We start from the raw sequence: 20,159 nt of genomic DNA, 5'->3' as shown, positions 1-20,159 counted from the left end.
TTAACCACAATTCCAATATCAAACGCAATCTCAATTCTCATGAAACTTGCAATCCCAATCTCAAAACCAATTGCAATCCCATTTTCAATTCCAATACAAACATAATACAGTCATACCTCGATATAAGGCAACTTTATTTTTTTTTGTTACGTTATATCGAGTTACGTTATATCGAAGCAAAAAATTATTTTTAAAACTATGCAAAAATATTAATGGTTACTCAAAGATGCGCGAAAACCTATTGTCCATAACCTATCAGTATTTTTAAACCTTTCTTATGCCCATTTAGAAATATTTTCAAAAGCAAAAAAAAAGTTTTTTTTTTTCAATTGATACAAAAGGTCACTCAAAGATACGTGAAAACCTATTTCCCAGCACCTATCAGTATTTTTAATCCATTCTTATGCCCATTTAGGACAATTTTTAATAAGCAAATTTTTTTTAATTGATGCAAGACTGTTGGTGGTTACTCACAGCTTCGCAAAAACCTATTTCCCATCGACTTGAACTGTCCTACAGTACGGTCGCATTTTACCAACAGCTCGAGGCTAAGTCTTAGACTACCGAGAGATATTAAAATTTTGTTTTTCGCTGTCAACAGGCAATCTTTTCAAAAGACTACCTGTTGAAAGGCAAAGTAATAAATTTGTTTTTAAAGTTAACGAGTGTTTAGTTAATTAATTTGGTTTGAGATATTTCTACTTAGATTCTATAGTGAAGTGAAAGTGTAGTGAAGTTGTCCAGTTATGCCTGGAAAAAATAAAAAAGCTCGCTTTGATGCGGCATCAAGGAAACGTGAGGCATCTCCTCCAAGTGACACTGAAATTTCGATTAACAGGTATGATATTCTTTCTTCTGTTGGGGATCTAGAATTCCAAACTTCTCATACTGAGCATAAAGCTGTTATGAAGAAGGTTAAAGTTCCACCTATTGTGGTATTTGTAGCAAACTTTAAAGCATTTCGATCAGAACTTTCATCATTTCTATCGAATGTGAAAGTTAATTTTCAAATTGGTCGCCAAGGTGAAATTCGTATTTTGGCCGAATCTTTTGATGGCCATAAACATCTTTTACAGTATTTGACTGAAAAGATGTATAAATTTTACTCTTTTGATGCCAAAAACGAGAGACCGTTTAAGGCTGTGTTGAAAGGTCTCTCAAATGATCAAAGTATTGATGAAATCAAAGATTGTTTGTCAAAATCACTTGGTTTTGGCCCCAACCAAGTGATTTTGATGAAACGAAAGGCAAATGCCAAAATTTTTCAAACTGGAATACACCAGGAAAACTACTTAGTACATTTTGACCGTACCAAAGTACATAATTTGAAATGTTTAGAAAAAGCACGTGTTTTATTCAACGTGCGAATAAAGTGGGAACATTTCAAGAGACATGGAGGAATCCATAATTATACGCAATGTCGGAATTGTCAAGCCTATGGTCATGGAACTCGAAACTGCCATATGGCTGCAAAATGTATGATTTGTGGTGACACTAGTCACACGAGAGATATCTGCCCCGTGAAAGAGATCACTAATAGTTTCAAATGTGTAAATTGTGGGGGAAATCACAAATCTAATTTCTTTAATTGTCCTGTAAGGTCAAAAATTATTGCTTCTAGACAACGTAGGAATTCTAAACAACCTGTTGTCAATGTGGGTAATCAGAAGACTTTCAGTACTGTTCAGGCATCACCAGCACTTTCATTAGCAGGTGTGTCTTTACGTAATAATTCAAATTTAGATAACAAATTTCAGAAAAATAATCCTGTTCAGGCAACACCAGGCTATTCATATGCTAGTGTCCTTTCAGGTAATATTTCAAATTCAAACAGTAACAAACCATTCGTGTTTGGTGCTGAAAAGTCAGCCAGTATTGATTTAGGTAATCCAACTCCCGAAAAGATTGAATACCTACAACAATCCATGCTGCAGCTAATGTCCGTTTTGTTGAACTGTAACTCGATGTACGAGGCTGTTCAATAAGGTATAAAATTTACAACTAATATTGTTATGAAATTGAAATTCAGCAATGATTTTAAATAATGCTGTAAATTTTCTAAATTGGAATGCTCGCTCTTAAAAAGCGAAAGAGGATGAATTTTTCAATTTTTTAACAGTCCACGATGTGCATATTGCAGTTGTGACTGAAACGCTTTTAAAGCCAAATATTAAACTAAAAAAGAACCCAAATTTTATAGTTCATAGGTTTGATAGAATTGATGTTGCCGGTGGTGGAGTTGCAATAGTTATCCACCGTCGAATAAAACATCGTGTTTTACCCCATCTTGAAACCAAAGTTATCGAGAGTTTGGGAATTGAAATTGAAACAAGTATTGGCATTTTATTTATAGCCGCAGTGTATTTGCCTTTTCAATGCACTGGTGAGCGAAAAAATTATTTCAAGGAAGATTTGCAAAAACTCACAAGAAATAAATCTAAATTTTTAATCATCGGTGATTTTATTGCGAAACATCGATCTTGGAATAATGCTCAAAGAAATTCCAATGGAAAAATATTGTTTAATGATTGCTCGGCTGGATTTTATTCAGTTTTATTTCTAAATGGTCCTACATGTTATTCTTCTATTAGGAATCCATCTACAATTGATTTGGTACTAACAAATCAAAACCATTCATGCAGTGATTTATTAACTCATGCTGACTTTGATTCTGATCATCTTCCCATAAAATTTTTTATTTCCCATGAAACTATTTTAAATCCCACTAGATCTGTGTTAAATTATCACAAGACTAATTGGGATAGATATCGTTCTACGATCGAGGAAAATTTGAATTTGAATGATATTATTTTACAAAATAGTGCTGACATTGACAGAGCATTAGAAAATTTTAGAAGCTTAATACTCAATGCCCGGAATTTATCAGTTCCTAAGGCAAGAGTGAAATTTAATGCACCAATTATTGACAGTGAACTTCAACTTTTTATACGTTTGAAGAACATACGGAGACGTCAATACCAAAGATCTCGTGATCCTGCTTTGAAAATTATTTTTCAATAATTACAAAAGGAAAGTAAACATAGATTCACTCTTTTGCGAAATGAGAATTTCATGAGAGAAGTTGAACAACTAAAACCTCATTCAAAACCTTTCTGGAAGCTTTCGAAGGTTCTTAAGAAACCCTCGAAGCCCATTCCAGTCCTTAAAGATGGTGATTGCATTTTTCTAACGAATGAACAAAAATCTCAAAAACTTGCTCATCAGTTTGAGAGTGTTCATAACTCCAATTTGAACGTAGTAAGTCCTATTGAAAATGAAGTAAACCAAAAGTATGTTCAGATCACCACCCAAGAATTTCTTTCCGAAGATGTATTGGAGACAAACTTGAATGAGGTGCGAACCATTCTCAAAAAATTCAAAAACATGAAAGCACCAGGAAATGATGGGATTTTCTATATCCTCATCAAAAGACTTCCCGAAAACTTTTTAAATTTCTTGGTAAAAATTTTTAACAGATGCTTTGCACTAGCACATTTTCCTACGAAATGGAAAAATGCCAAAATCACTCCAATTTTAAAACCCGAAAAGAATCCAGCTGAGGATTCAAGTTATCGACCAATTAGTTTACTTTCCTCTATTAGCAATTTTTTTGAAAGAATAATTCTTAATAGAATGATAACACATATTAATGAGAACTCAATTTTTGCAAATGAGCAGTTTGGTTTTCGCCATGGGCATTCCACTACTCATCAGTTACTTAGAGTAACAAATATGATTCGAACTAATAAATCTGAAGGCTATTCGACTGGAGCTGCTCTTCTAGATATAGAAAAGGCATTCGACAGTGTTTGGCATAAAGGTTTAATAGCTAAAATGTCAAATTTCAGTTTTCCGCTTTACCTCACAAAAATGATACAAAGTTATTTAACTGACCGCACTCTCCAGGTTAACTATCTAGATGGTAAATCTAATAGATTGCCTGTTAGAGCTGGTGTGCCTCAGGGGAGTATCTTGGGCCCAATCTTATATAACATTTTTACTTCTGATCTTCCTGATTTACCACCAGGTTGTGAGAAATCTCTGTTTTGTGACGATACAAGCATTTCCGCAAAAGGAAAAAGCCTTCGTGTTATATGCAGTCGGCTTTAAAAAAGTTTAGATATATTTTGTTCATACTTACAAAAATGGAAGATTTCCCCTAATGCTTCGAAAACACAGTTAATTATTTTTCCCCATAAGCCAAGAGTTTCATTTCTCAAACCCACCCATAACCACGTTGTTAAGACGAACGGTGTGGTCTTAAATTGGTCTGATCAAGTTAAATACTTAGGGCTAATTTATGATAAGAATCTTACTTTCAAGGAGCACATTGAAAATATCCAGTCAAAGTGCAATAAGTATATCAAATGTTTATATCCTCTTATCAACAGGAATTCTAGACTTTGTCTCAAGAATAAACTGTTAATTTACAAACAAATATTTAGACCAGCAATGTTATATGCAGTTCCCATCTGGACAAGTTGTTGTGCAACCAGGAAGAAGACACTTCAAAGAATTCAGAATAAACTTTTGAAAATGATTTTGAAGCGTCCTCCCTGGTTTAGCACGAACGAGCTACATAGGCTCACTAATGTAGAAACATTAGAAAATATGTCAAGCCAAATTATCAACAAATTCCGACAAAAATCGTTGCAATCCTCAATTGCAACGATTAGCTCACTTTATAGTCAGTAAGATAGTTTTAAGTTTATTTTAAGTTTATTTTAAGTTTCGTTTTATTCCTTTTATTCCTTTTTTTCTTGACAAGTAGGTTTAATAATTTTCCTACAATTACATTATCTTAACTGCGAAAGCTAATAACATTCAATAATACTAAAAAGCGTAAAAATATATATAATAGTGTTGAAATGTCACCATTCGTGGCAGAACACATAATACTAGTTCTGAATAGATATTTTAGTACATAAATAAATCATTACAAACTCCCCCCCTATAAAAAAACCTATTTCCCATCACCTATTAGTATTTTTAAACCTTTCCCATTTAGGACAATTTTCGCATTGGTTTCAAAACCTACTACAAACATTTTTATGAAGCAATTAAAAGCCCAAAAAAGTTGCTGTATCATTTATTTTCAATTTCAATACTTTTTAAAAAGTTACGTTATATCGATGTAAAAGTTACGTTATATCGAGGTTGCCTTATATCGAAGTATGACTGTATCCATCACTATTCCAATCCCAATATCAATCTCAATGCCGAATCCAGTTTGAATTCCACGCTTAAAAATCTCAATATTAAACCCAATTTCAATTTCAATTCCAACTCGCGGACAGAACTCATGTCCAATCTCAATTGGAATCCCAATCTCAATTTGTGTTTGCATTCCGAGCACGATCCCAGACCAGATCCCAATCCCAACCAACCATCACGGGAATAATTCCAACACATTTTAGAGAAAACTAATCTGAGATATAAAAGAAAGAAATATGTAATATATTTTTATTGATTAAAAAATTAAAAGTAAGAAATCCTTATGAAAACTAAAATATATTAGTAAATAAATTAGAACAAGTATTAAATTAAAACAAAGAAAGTCAAAACATTGATACCTAGAAAAGTTTACATTTCTCCAATTCAAAAATGTTCACTTTTATTGATGTTTTAAGTAGTATTTTTAACCTAAGTTCGTCAATTGTTTTTTTTTTTTTTTTTGTTTTTTCAATATCTAAGGTGCCCCAGTTTTTTTCTCCTTCCATTGTTGCCTAAATCCTATTATCCGAAATACATCGTATTTGCGAACGATTTATCTATCATTTACTTTTGAATTTTCCAAAGTTTATGTTTATTGAATCTAATCTATTAAATCTTTTTTATATTTTAAGAAAAATAAATTTAAAAAAAATACAAACAAGTTTATAAATCTATACAAGAACAGTAAGATATTTCATTGTTTCAAGTAATTGCCCTTTACCCATTTTATACCAGAAACCGGTGTTATCTTATTCTTTTCCAAAACAAAATGAAATATTCAAAGCCTATAAGTAGTAATTCCAAAATAATAGTTTGACACATAGGCTTAAAAAATCTACCTTCACTTTCCGATACCTAATCACAACTCTTTCTCAAGATGTTCGAAAGCATTGGCAGCGAAATAAACTTTTAATTCGGTCATCAATAAATAACATTAATGGTTAAATAACATCCAATGTTCAGCCGTTGCCGCGCATTTCATAAGACATGTCTGCGGGTAATATTTCCGTCTTGATATCAATCAATTAATGTTTACCACCGGTGATCCCTTCATATGTCAAACGACCGCGCACATGTCTGCCGCATAATTGATACTTGAGCGTCTTACGTCGGATCAACATCATTCAAGAGGAAGCGCGGCTCTCCTTTATATCAATTATACACTGAACATTGGTGCGTCGTGCTATCGCAAAAAAACGTTTATCTAACTGCCGACCGCCATATAAGCCTACAGCTCAAAGCTGATCGTCCTCAGCTGTCCACACAAGATCGTTCGCTCATCAACCGTCTGAGCACCGAGTGGCCAAACGGAAGCGATGCGCTTGGTCGACTCGCCAACCGTCTCCTGGTATTTGAAGTAAAAGTTTTCTTCATGATTTGCATTGCCATTTCTTCAATCCTAGCTTTGGTACAAAAAAAAATCGGATTCTTCCAAACGGATCAAAAGTGGCTCTCGATACAGCCGCCAGCAAGAAGCAATAAATTGACTTCATCTTAACCTGTCCCTATCTATCTTAGACTTTTCGATATAATTACCTTATCCCGTTCTCATACACAGTGACAGGAGCGGATACGGCCAGCCAGTGCTGCTACATGGTGCAATCGCACCCGCCCGCGGCGGTCTGCACGCGGTAGGCAAACATTAATCTCGACAGATCGACAGTACAAGCGCGCGGCTTCGCGGGTGCATCATCGCAGGACCTTTCGGAGCGCGTGTGCAGGGCAGAACCTTATTTTATAATCGAATAAATTACCGGTCTCGCGACGGCCGCCGCTGGCAGATCGCACAGGCGGACCAGCAACGGCAAGAAGGCGTTCACCTCCGTGTCAGTGCGAAGTCAGTTGCTTTCAGTGGTTACTTATCGGTTTTGATGATGGTAGCTAACAGTGAATCCGGGCAGCATACGACTGAACAAGTGAAAGCCCCCATAAATCCTGCAGATTTGTAAGGGATCACGAGAGATCCGCTGATGGCGATTGTAAATCGAATTATTGATGGATGACGAAATAAGGAGAAATTCTTAGCTGTCAGGCTTATTTTCATTTCACATTTAAAATTAAGTTTTGTCATTGCCAATAAAATTTAAAAAAGATCAGTTTCGGTTGTTTTTTATTTACTCTGAAAATGAGTATTGCACGAAACAATCTATTCCGCTTATCGAGTTGCCACTCGAATTGCTGGCGGTGTCGGCACCTACCTACAGCGCAGACCGCGCATTTCCTTCGGGCGATGGACGATCGTTTTCGAATTTTAATTGATCACGACAATTAAATTCGTGCACTTTCGATTTTCCACCAGCCTGCGACGGAACGGCGACGACGCTCAACTACGGCGTTGAGGCTGTACAAAGTCGATCGATTGTATCTATTACCGGGGGCTTCCGGCTGAAGAGGTTGACGGTAGTGGCGGAGAGAACAGTTTCTGTTTTTTTTTCTTCTCTCTGTGCTGTGGCAGAGATCTGCAGCTTCGTCCAAACAAATAGAAATACACGCGAACCGTTTCGCGAAACGCCTATAAATATTGCACTGAGGTATCGATTCCGGCCCGCTATCTGTTTCTATCATTTTGGGCGGACGGGCAAGGAGGGGACATTAAAATAGTGTAACGAAATTTCCCACGGCCATTTGCGGCTGCTCTTCGGAGTGCTTTTCGAGAGTTTCGCGGATAGCCGTTGCAGTGTGAATTATTACTGCACCTCTGACGACGCTGGCTTGGGTGATTGTATTGGCTTTGCGGTTCAAAGGACAAATGGTACCAACCCAACCGTTGCTGATGGTTGCCTCCGATGGCGCCAGCCGAAAGATGCAATCGTCTATTCAATATTTTACCTTCGATTAACCGCACCGCCGCACAGCTATGTGAAACGGAATTTGTAGCTTGTATATTTCAATTTTAACCTGAATCATACGCTTAGAGGGAGGCACTGGCAAAAATCCATTCAAAACTATTTGAACCTTTTTAATAGTTTCGAGAAGATTTTTTCATAATTTTGTTTTTGTTACGATTTCTAATTTTTAACTCAAATCTTTTAATTTTGGCGATTATCACACGCAGGACTAACAATCTAGGACTAACTATGAAGCCTCTCCGCTCTCAAAACCCATCAACTTGATCACTGCCAATCAACTTCGAAGTCTTGAAGAAAGTGATCTATTTTTGGAGCAACTTTACAGATATTACCGGACGAACGACGCACGGCACACACGTGCCTGCAGGTTATTGGTACCCCCCTTCAGCGTATCTGTACCACTTGATTAGTTTGATTGAACGGTGTATTGAAAAAAGCACATCATACGAAACCGCAGTATTGGACTGTGAGACCATTTTGCGCGCATTTTACGACTTATAAATATAAGCTACGGACTCTAGTTTCACTCTCGATTGGTGGAAGTCGAAATTTATCCGTGGCTAATCTGTTAATTGCTGCTTTCTGAGCATATGAATATACCAATTAATTTTGCATTGGGATATAATTGTAGTCCAAGTCCAATTGTGGCCAAGCAAAAAAATTGTCGATGAATGCGACAAAAACTTGGTATTTACATAATTTTGAGGTGCTAAACACGAATTTGGCATCAATTTTTTGTTTGGGGCCGACCACAAAGCACAAAATCCAATTTTTAATATTTTTTGGCACTTTTTTCCTTTTTTATAGAATTATATGATTTTTGACCACAAGTAGTGCCCCCGGGCGTCCTCCCCATTGAAAAAATACGTTATTTATGGACGAACCCTCGAACTAAACAAATTTTGCCTAAATATATATATATATATATATATATTTTTTTTTTCAATTAACTAAAACAACATAAGTAATACAAACTCATACAAATTGAAAACATCATTATCAGCATCATCATATTCCGCTGTGATCGCTTAAATCTCGTGTTGAATTGTTTCCAGAAAATTTGAAGTTCATTATACTTATCAGCAGGAAAAATGTCTTTCGCTGCAATTTTCATTTCTTCTAGTAATTTTCGCTCTTTCATTGTTTCATATATATGTTATCTTCCTAATCCGGTGTCAGGCCTATTATGACCAAATTTTACAATATTCAATGAAAAGGGTTTGTTTTGCACAATATTTACAACATCTTTTTCTTTGACGTCAAAAAAATCCAAGCTATCATTGAAGTTACAGAGCGTTTCAAAGTAATGTACTTTTTTCAAAAAAAATGACAAAAAACTTCAGTTCGTCAAGCTTTGAAAAGTCATAAAAAATTCAGATTTCATGATATTGCGCCCAAACTTTGGATTGAGACACTTGAATGTTATAGCAATAAAGGAAAAATATTATGAAACAGCTAACGAAAAAAAAATTTTTTGGCTGATGGCCAGCGATTCCTCACTGTGCAACGTTAGAAAAAATAACAATAAGAAGAAAGCCAAGCGAAAAAAACGAATAGATAATAACAATTTTCGGGTTAATTGTACATTTTTCAGCCGAGCATTTATCGACAATGTTGTTTTCTCGTGGTCTTTCACAGGCGTTACATTTATGTTATCAATATGAAAAGTTTCTTTGCTTGTAGAGATTTTGCGTCCAATTAGCCATACATCAAGTCGCTACATGCTTTTTAATTACATTTATGGTGACCATAAAGCTCATTAGTGTTGAATTGGCTGTAGTAAAAAGCGGAAAAAGTACTATGCGTGCTTTATTTGACGCTTGTCGGTAACTTGATTATGGTTATGTTTTTTTTCTCGTTGTTGTGATAAATAATACAACAAGTACTTTTTACACGATGGATACCTACCGTGCAAAAAAACCGCGTTATTTGAAAAACGACGTGGAAAAATCGTGTTCAAAAACCGTGTAAAAATGTAACTGTGCAAAAAAACCTTACTATAGTCTGTCACCGGTACTGTTACTTGCTGTGTTTTACGCGAGGACGAAAAATCGTGCAAAAAAAAACCTGTAAAAAAACGACGTAAAAGAATACCGTGTAGAAAAAAACGTGTTAAAAAAGGCTTTACGGTATACAGAAGCAAATATTTATCAATTACAGGCATACTCAAAGAAATACGTTTTTGATAAATGTAAATTATTATTACTAATCTATCTATATTTGAGTAAATAAATAAACGAACGAGCACGAGATTACAGCTAATGCCGCTCTGGTTGATTCATGAACAAGCAATTTTTATTTTAAACAGCTATTTATATTTACGGAACCAGAATGACGTGTAAAATGAAAATAGGTGTCCGACACCATTTTGAAACTTATAACGGGATAACGTCTAGAGATCAAATATCGATATTTTACGCCATTCTTTCGGTTTCTGGAGAGCTAGATAAAATTGAGTCAAAGGTTCCAAAACCTCTCAGTATTGGTATTTGTGGAGCCAGAAACACATCTAAATCCAAAATTTCAACTGAATGTAGGGGTAAGTGGGGTAAGACCGCCACCTTAAGCAATTCTGTTTATAGAAAAAAAAGTTGCGGCTGCAATTTCATTTTTTCCTCGTTAAGAGGTTCTTCTATTCAATACCCGCATTTAATAAATAAGGACTGTAATACTTATGTTTATTTTCCAGCTTTTTTTTTCAATTTTAAAAAGTTATTGAAAATGTGCAGATCATTTTCATGCGGGGTAAGCCCGCCCACCAGCGGGGTAAGATCGCCCACCATTTTTTTAGGATAACAAATATTTTTAGGACCAAAACGGTTGATTGTATCGGTATAGTGTCTTTGGCAAAGTTGTAGATGGTATTTTTTTCTTTCTTAAAAAAATTATACACTGTGAAAAATCTGAAAAAATCTAAGTTTTATTTTTTTTTTTGATTATCCAAGTTCAAATCAATGCTTAGGTAACTTTTTATCGTTTTCAAAATAAATAGATTTTTCATAATTAGGATTTTTCAATATATTCAATTTATAATATACCTGTCTTAAAGCTTAAAATAACTACTCATTAAACCTGTCTGTATGATTTTTTGGAAGACCTATTATGTATAGAGTAATAATTATATTTATTTTTATATTTCAAAATTTTTATGTTTTTTTTTTTCAAGAACAAAATTACCAACGACTCTATACCAATTAAACAAACCGCTCAAAAAAAAATTTCTTTACAAAATGTGAGCTATTAATATTTCTATTACTAAACGATCCAAAAACCATCAATCTTTAGCTTACCTTTTGTAGATTTTGCAGGCAAAAATATGTTTTTTTTTCAATATTTTTTTAAAAATTTGATTTTTGGTTCTATTTTTTATCTTTTCTTTGAATTTTTTTACAGTGTATACTTTTTTCGGAAGCAGAAAACTACTATTTTTAACTCTGCCGGAGACGTCATACCGATCATATAAACCGTCCTGGCTCTAAAATTATTTTTGTTCATTAATACCATTTTACACAAGATTACTTTTTTCAAAAATTAGTGTTGTTAAAAAAATATTACTAGAAAAGCTTCAACCAAATTGAAAATGGTCGATTAACATCGTTGTCCTATGTGGCTTGAAATTGCTTCACTGATCCTGTAAATATCCCCTTTGTAGTGTCGAGGCATTTGGGTCTTGAAGTAAAACAACGAACAGTTGTATACGTGGCGGTTTTACCCCATGTATAGTGGGCGGCCTTACCCCCAGTGGAACATCTTCATATTCCACCGAAACAGTAGTCAAAATTACATGATTACTTACAACTTTCGATATTTACGAAAGAAGACAGATTCAGGCAAGCGATTAAACGTATATTCACAAACTTTGATGAGTTTTCGACTGTTGGGATGTTGTGGACTTATGTTATACGTTCGGCTGAGCAGTCACAAAAATTTAGAACTACTTATTTTATACTATCCGACGTTTCGTCACTGGTCAGTGACATCTTCAGGGGAAACTGCGGGGATTTATTACAAAATTAGAGGCTTTTTAGCATAGTTTTACAAAAAGTTATAGTCTAGCTGATTGTCTGTGGTTATTGTGTTTGTGACTTACATATTATTTGTTCGTTCCTTGTCAAGCGTGCTTTCATCCGACAAAGGCAATAGGACAGTGATTATGTACACCAGTGCCTACCAGGAAAAAATGACAGAACTAGTATCCGACCAAACTACCTACAAGAAACTACCGAGAGATCCCACCAGCAGTATCCAGACTAAAAACAATAACTTCGTTAAACGACTCTTAAACCTAGACTTAATCGACAGAACAACATCTAGACAGCTAACAGTATACAATGCCAGCTGCCCTAGGATATATGGCCAGCCTAAAGCACACAAGGCAAACCTACCGGTACGCCCAGTAATTCCTAACATCACATCACCAACATATAAACTATCAAAGTTTATAGCAGAAATTCTCCAAATGTCGCTATCCAGCAAGTACAGTACTAAAAGCTCTTTCGAGATATGTGAAGAGATAAACCGTACAACACTACCTTCAGGGTACACACTTATCTCTCTCGACGTAGTGTCACTTTTCACCAACGTCCCGAGGGCTCTGGTAACAAGTACTATTATTTGCCGATGGAACGAAATCAAAACTAACATAAATCTGGATTTGTTTTTGGAGATAGTACAGTTCTGTATGAATACCTGTTATTTCCGATACAACAACATACATTACTCTCAAGTATACGGTACCGCTATGGGAAGTCCTCTCTCGCCAATCCTCGCAGACATAGTACTAGACTCCGTTATAGAAAGAGCCATCAATGAACTACCATTCAGCATTCCGTTCATTAGAAAATATGTAGACGACTTGATACTAGCCATACCGGAAGATGCCAGCGAAATCGTTTTAAATACATTTAACCGACAAGAAACTCGATTGCAGTTCACCCTGGAAGCTGAGGAACACCGACGATTACCATTCTTAGACTTGATGGTAATAAGGAACAAAAACCAAACACTAGCAACAGACTGGTACGCGAAACCAATCGCATCTGGAAGGATGTTGAATTATAACTCTTTCCACCACTTGAGATACAAAGTAAACACAGCCAGCAACTTCATCAACAGAGTCACAACACTATCCACAGCAAGCACCTACAACGAACAAAAAACAATTATTTACAAACAACTACAAAAAAACTGCTATCCGAGAACCCTGATTAGCCGATTACTGCAACAGAGAGCACGGAGAAATAACCCAGATCGCGAACACATAGTAGCCAACCAGCCACCAACCAACCCTGCCGCCTATACAGCACAACAGCACTCACGCAGCATACAACATAGCACCAAAAGTCACCAGATCTCTCCTAGTCAACCATCCAACCAAGCATCAACCACAGCAGAAATAGAAAACCAGCCAAAACATCCACACAACGTACAACATAGCAACAAAAATCATCATAACATTCCGAGTCAACCATCCAATGCAAACCACCAAGCAGCTACCACAGAAGCAACAGCAAGTCAATCGCCACCGCACCAAAAAACAACCAGCCAACCAGCACAAGACCAAGAAACACCCAGCCAGCCAACACCTCACCAAAAATCTTCAAGACAGCCACCACCGCACCAAGAAACAGCCATCCAACCAACACCTCACCAAGTAAGCCCAAATGCAGCAACACTATCATCACAACGGCCAACATATCGCTCAGTACTTTACATTCCAAAACTCTCTGAAAGGCTCAAGAAAACACTAATTCCGGATTATTCACACATCACCATTAGCAGCAGACAATACAACACAATCTCGCGAATGCACACAATAGTTAAAGACCCGATACGAAAAGAAGATCACAGCCAAATAATTTACAAGATTCCTTGCAACGATTGCAATAATTGCTACATAGGAATGACACAGAACAAATTATGCATGCGAATATCAGGACACAAATCGAATGTAAACAAAATGCAACAAATTCTTAGCACAAACACTAATACCAAACGAGAGCTTGATGAGTTGAAGGAAAAGACGGCACTCATCAATCACTGCATACTATACAAACACAACTTCGACTTCAGTGGAACAGTGATAGTAGACCATAGCAACCGTACCCATATACTCCCATTCCTAGAAATGTGCCATATACACAACACACCCAACACAGTCAACAAACGAGTTGATCTCGACGGACTCAACACAGCTTACGCAGCAGTTTTGTCAAGTATCGCACCCAACACAAACACTTCAGCCAATTAGTTCTTTCTCTTTTCTTTCAATCTCCCCACCAACAATATCGATTTCCTACCCCTCTCAAATCCAAACTAGTACCCATCAGTTCCCATCCGCCATCGCAATAGGTCCACAGCAAACAGAGTTGTAAGCTAATTTAAAATATTGGTTTGTCGAAAATAATTTAATATAAAAAACAATTTTGTTACCACCAAAACTATAGCATGTACCCAAAATCGCCCCAATCAGTATTGACGATTAGCTTTAAAAAGCATCTTGACAAGGAACGAACAAATAATATGTAAGTCACAAACACAATAACCACAGACAATCAGCTAGACTATAACTTTTTGTAAAACTATGCTAAAAAGCCTCTAATTTTGTAATAAATCCCCGCAGTTTCCCCTGAAGATGTCACTGACCAGTGACGAAACGTCGGATAGTATAAAATAAGTAGTTCTAAATTTTTGTGACTGCTCAGCCGAACGTATAACATAAGTCCGTATATTCACAATCAAAACAATAGATTTTGAGACAGAAAAACCTTAAGTCCCGTTGCCGCAAAACAGTAGCGCATTGACTGGTTGCCAGCTATAAGGCTGTTTTTGATTATTTATGTGACCGTTTGCGCACTATCAAAACAGAAAGGGGTGCAAAATGTTATGTAATTATATTGTAGAAGACACGTTAAAGAAATTTTTCGATTATTGTATAACTTGGTAGTAAAACTACAGTGGGCGGTCTTACCCCGCTGGGCGGTCTTACCCTGTTTACCCCTATTTTCCACTGCGTTGAAGAAAATCAAAAGTTGCCAAATCAGTTTCTGTTGATACGAAAAAATCACACTGAAAATGGGGATACTCTCGAGCCCGACTGATTCGCGCAGGAGGTTAAGATAAGATGATGGACTTTCCTGTTTGCTGTTTAACACCGCCCTTGAGGGTGTAATTCGAAGGGCAGGCATCGACACGAGGGACACGATTTTCACAAGGTCTGTTCAGCTTCTGGGCTTCGCGGATGACTTTTACATCATAACACGTAGCTTTGCGACGACGGAGGAAACTTACGCCCGACTGAAAGCCGGATCGGACGAATCGGACTGAGAATAAATGATTCGAAAACGAAATAGGGTGTCGGCTCTATTTTCGTCAGGTTTTACCTATTATCGTCGATGTCGAAGATCGTTAATTTCTTGCATGATGGTACCTCTCTGCAAAATATCAGTTCTCTATGACTTCATCAACCCCCCGGACGATAATAAGTAAAACCTGACGATAATAGAGCCGATACCCTACATGCGAGCGAGAGGTTCAAGGAGCACAACATCAGCCCCGAAAACACTTCGATCGAGTCGAGTGCACCGACTCACGAAGTTGACGCTGTAAAAAACTCTGATAAGACCGAGGGAATGTGCTATGAGTTATAACATCGAGTACAACATAGAAACGTCAAATCTGATGTTTCTTGCTTGTGTTTGCAAGAGTTTTTCACTTAGATTACATCACTTTTTTGGATAATAACCAGATCCACTGTGTCTACTTAAGAAGCGCAAGGTCTAAGCCCCAACCGAAACAGCAAAATAATGAAAATAATCCGACCAACATTGACGTTTTTGTATCAGGTTTGACGTTTTCGTATCAGGTTTGACGTTTTCGTATCTTCGATGTTATACTCTGTCAAATGTACAGCGAGGGATAGGAAAAGGCATTCCCTCGGATAAGACCGGTAGTCCTCTACGGAATCGAGACAACAACGCTTCTTTCGGAGGACCATAACGAAAGAAGCTGCGGACCTTAACGCAAGAAGCTGCGGACTAACGGAAGAAGATGCGGACTATCTACGGTGAAGGACAGACGGACGGCGGAGAATGGCGACAGCGCATGAACCACGAGCTGAACGCGGTACTTGGAGAGAACCCCATTGCACACCTGGCGAAAGTCAATAGGCTGCGCTGGGCCGGTAACGTCGTAAGGATGCCGGACGACAACCCTGTGAAATCACTTCTTCACCCTGCCGGCACCGACGGCGTGCACGATGACTCGACCAGATCGAAGGAGACTTGCGAGTGATGAGACGCCTGGGGAACTGGTGAAACACAGTCCAAAACCGAGCAACATGACGACAACTTCTTGATACAGCACGAATCACCACGGCTCTTGTCTGATTGGTAAGGTAAGGTAACATATGAGTAAACAGGTCCTGAATGATGCCAACTAAATGTACTTTCTTTTGACGGGTGGGTTTAGCAATTTCGATATTTGTATCATGTACTGCAACCCGATATATTCTGTAACGCGACACCATCGCTGAATTTCGCTTTTTCAACCTTTGATTGAAAACGATCAGCTCTGCCGTAAGTTCTTGGAACCTGATTTCTTCTGGGTATTTGTTCCGGAGACCACATCCAACAAAATGACATATTACATCAAAGGAAATACTGATTTTTAGCTAAATGTTCCCAAAAACATTTCGGTATGTCGATGGTGTCGCGTTATGAAAATGCGAGCTTTGTAAATGTGAGTATCTTGATTAGTTTTTGGTCATACTTTCTTTGGCAAAGTTGTTGTTTTGGCTAATCACATACAGTTTTGTTAGATCAATTTTTGCCTGTAGCACCCTTCAAATCCTAACAATTCAAATTATACAATTCTTATAGTGTTGTGAAGACACCATTTCTTATTGGTTTAACAAAACATTAAGCTGATAATTTATCATATAAAACTAAGTTACAGACATGCCGCCCTGTAATTGAGTCTGCACAAAAAGTTGAGTTTTAAATGAAAAATCGACCGTGTCAGATTGTGGCTATATTCGGTAAAAAATCGAAGGATAAATGTACAACGAAATAAAACAGAACACTGGATTTAATCTGTTCTTTGAATACAGATTGTTGTTAACAGCGCTTTAGTACCTTACGGTTAGAGATCAAATAATACATTGTTAGATAAAATTGTGAATTATGAAAAAAAAATCAACTACGTGTGCTGCTTGTTCTGATGAAACGAAAAACCTATCATAATTCAAACTGTTTCAAGTGTATGACACTATCGATGGGAATTAGACAATAGTGCGATAAAATTAGTAGTAGTTATTGTTAGCAGAATAGAAACTTAGTGAATCAGAAATAATAGGTTAGTTTTTAACTTGAAACTCGCACGGCAACATCATATCACCTTGTATTGAATTGCATCGCATCACAGTATTCAATTTGCAATAGAAACTTTCTAGTGCCTCAGAAAGTTTTCTAGTGAAAAGTGTTTTCAACAGTGAAAAGAAAGTTAGTTGAGTGAGTTGATTCGTGATATCAGGTAATTATATCAGGCAGGCAGAATATAATGCTACTGCTTTGCTGCCTTACAGAATGACGACCCCGACTTCGACTTCACACGTGTCAGTTCCAGTTGTTGAAGAGACAATCAGACTAGAGGAAAAGTGCAGAATCTTTCGCGACTGCAACAGTGGAGAGTACATCAAGACGAAGTTTTTGACGGTATACAAAAATTACTTGGGAGACAGAGAATTTGTTGACAAAATGTTTGGAGCGGGAAGATTTTTTCCATGTTCAAACTATTGAAGCATTTCGACCTTGATTATGATAATGAAAAGCAATCCTTCACATACACTGTCGAGTTGATTGAAGAACAAAAACAGCATTTGACATGCATGCAATTCATGAAATATACAAAGTCAAATTAGGCGATGGAAACGAAATTGGAAACAATTCTGTGAAAATATCTGACGAAAAGTACATTTGGTATTATCTACTGAATGACGTTCTTTTTTATACTCTGCCAGCGGAATATAAATTTGATTGTTTCGAAACCATATCCGAGGGCTACGTGGATTTTATGATTAAGGCTGGTCCCGATAAGATGGAAATGCTTCGTGTTATTACTCACAATACAGCCCGTTTCATAATACAAACTATGACTTTCCTAACACAGAAAGATTGCTCTTCAATTGACCACCAGATTTTGCAAAAACAACTTAACCTAATCAATACAAAATACATTCAACCCTTTTTTAGTGCAAGCAGTTTTCAAGATTTGATAAACGCGTTTAACTTATATTGGAAACATAGAGAAGATATTATAACCACACTCCCTTTCAAAATCTGTCATCCGGGAATGGAATCCCTGCAGAAAGTGCTGCTGGAAATTGTTTCGATTGCGTTGGACAAAACAGTCGCTGCAGAAGTCCTGGAACCCTTTTTCAAATCGTATTGCAAGCTGTTGATAGATTTGAAGAATGTTCAATTCGGTTGGTACGTCAGAGCGTTTTCCGGTGTCAGCATAACTATGTCGAGGATTTAAAATTGATTGAACTTTGCGATGAAAGATTTCTTAATACATACACTAAATATGGAAGAGTCAACACAAAATTTAAAACCTATAGGGTTATAGAAGTGGACAGATTTATGAAAACAGCATCAGCGCTTGTTGAAAGTTCTTTATACCCAAGGCATTATGTTATCGAAGCGCTGCTAGCCATGCTGTCGTATGTTAGAAAGCAACTAACGAAAGTCCAGTGGAAAACAGGTAATAAACTATCCGAAATAGAGCAAGTCTGGACGGCTAAGGAGCTTCTCGATGCTGTGAGATATTCTTGCATTGAATTCAAGAAACAATTTTAGTATGACTCATTTGAAACATTTCTGAACGAACGGACCAGGCGTTCCGCAAATGCCATTGCTAATAGTGGTTCTCATGCGGACTTTACAAATCAAATCTATCCGCATACATTACGAGACGATTGATGGATGTCAGCCGTACTTTCTTGATATAAATATCCTGGCTTATTTTTGTTCATTCAACCAGCAATGTTGGAATAATAAATTAAGTTTGGTAGTCTCCACCAATAAATAATTTGTCCTAATAAAATGCTTTAAGCAGAAGTAAAACTTTATGTTGCTCTTCAGTCTTGAGTCCGAAATCCAGCTGTGGTAGATTTTGTCGTAACAATGTGATTTGTTTCATGTGATCTGTGGTTTGCATTGTGAAAAGTAAAGAAAAATATTTACGAACTTTAAACTTAAGCTACTGTAAGCAAACTGTAACACTAAGAGATATTAAATGTAGGCTAACATCGGCTTGTCACTAGTCGACGCGCCACCCGTCTTGCAACTCGAGCACAATCTGAAAAGTGATCGCACTCCAGGTGCCCAAGTCTTCACTCATTCTTCTGTTGGCTATATTTAGTATTTTCGCACGCACAAATCGAGGGCATACGCAGAATAAGAATGCTCAGCTGTCTATTTTCTGTCTTCCGTGGAGCTCAACGTATCATATGTAACTACAATATGGGTAAGCAAAGCATTAGTTTTTAAATGATCGGAAATTTTCCAAACATGCATGCGTATTCGTTGAGGGAAATCTTTCTACAGATAGGGAACTCTACCGCTTCAAGTTTTTGATTTGACAATGATTCGAATCCAAATAAAAAGTACAACACAACACATTCTTTTGCATTTTCAGACGATTCACATATGTTCTACAAACTGTCTGGTCCTAAACTAGACAAAGATAAAAGTCACTGCGAATTTCCCTTTTTGCACAACCTCACAGGGCTGAGCCGTGGGAACCAACACTACTTTCCTAGCAATATGGAACTGAATCGACCATGTTGCCCTGCAGGATCGCTTGAACTCTCTAGCGAGAGAATATTGCTGGCCAGCAGTTACCATTTCGTCTCGCAATCATCAATGTCTGCAGCAACCGCCAGATGGTAGCCAGTCCCTGTCGCATTGGGCCCTTGTGTCTAATATGGTCGCAGTATCAGGGTTACTATCGGAAAGTAAGCAACATAAAGAGTTGTTTGCGATTTTTTAAACAATGCGATAGTTTATTGCAACTCGACGTTTATGGGATGGGAGG

At 37.0% G+C, this 20,159-nt stretch overlaps 1 protein-coding gene and 1 long non-coding RNA gene across 6 annotated transcripts in view; one reads left to right on the top strand and one right to left on the bottom strand.

Moving 5' to 3' along the window:
- Positions 1-20,159, bottom strand: part of LOC129732956 (protein spire) — a 308,435-nt gene that overhangs the window by 214,933 nt on the left and 73,343 nt on the right. The gene's annotated exons all lie outside the window — the stretch shown is intronic.
- Positions 17,438-19,186, top strand: LOC129732957 (uncharacterized). Its single transcript, XR_008729394.1, has 2 exons — positions 17,438-17,572; positions 17,647-19,186. It is a non-coding gene; the product is annotated as an uncharacterized LOC129732957 (long non-coding RNA).

Source organism: Wyeomyia smithii, chromosome 3 (assembly GCF_029784165.1).
Source record: "Wyeomyia smithii strain HCP4-BCI-WySm-NY-G18 chromosome 3, ASM2978416v1, whole genome shotgun sequence".
Classification (NCBI taxonomy): domain Eukaryota; kingdom Metazoa; phylum Arthropoda; class Insecta; order Diptera; family Culicidae; genus Wyeomyia; species Wyeomyia smithii.
The sequence above is the reverse complement of the archived record's forward strand: the minus strand, read 5'-3'. Positions and strand labels throughout refer to the sequence as shown.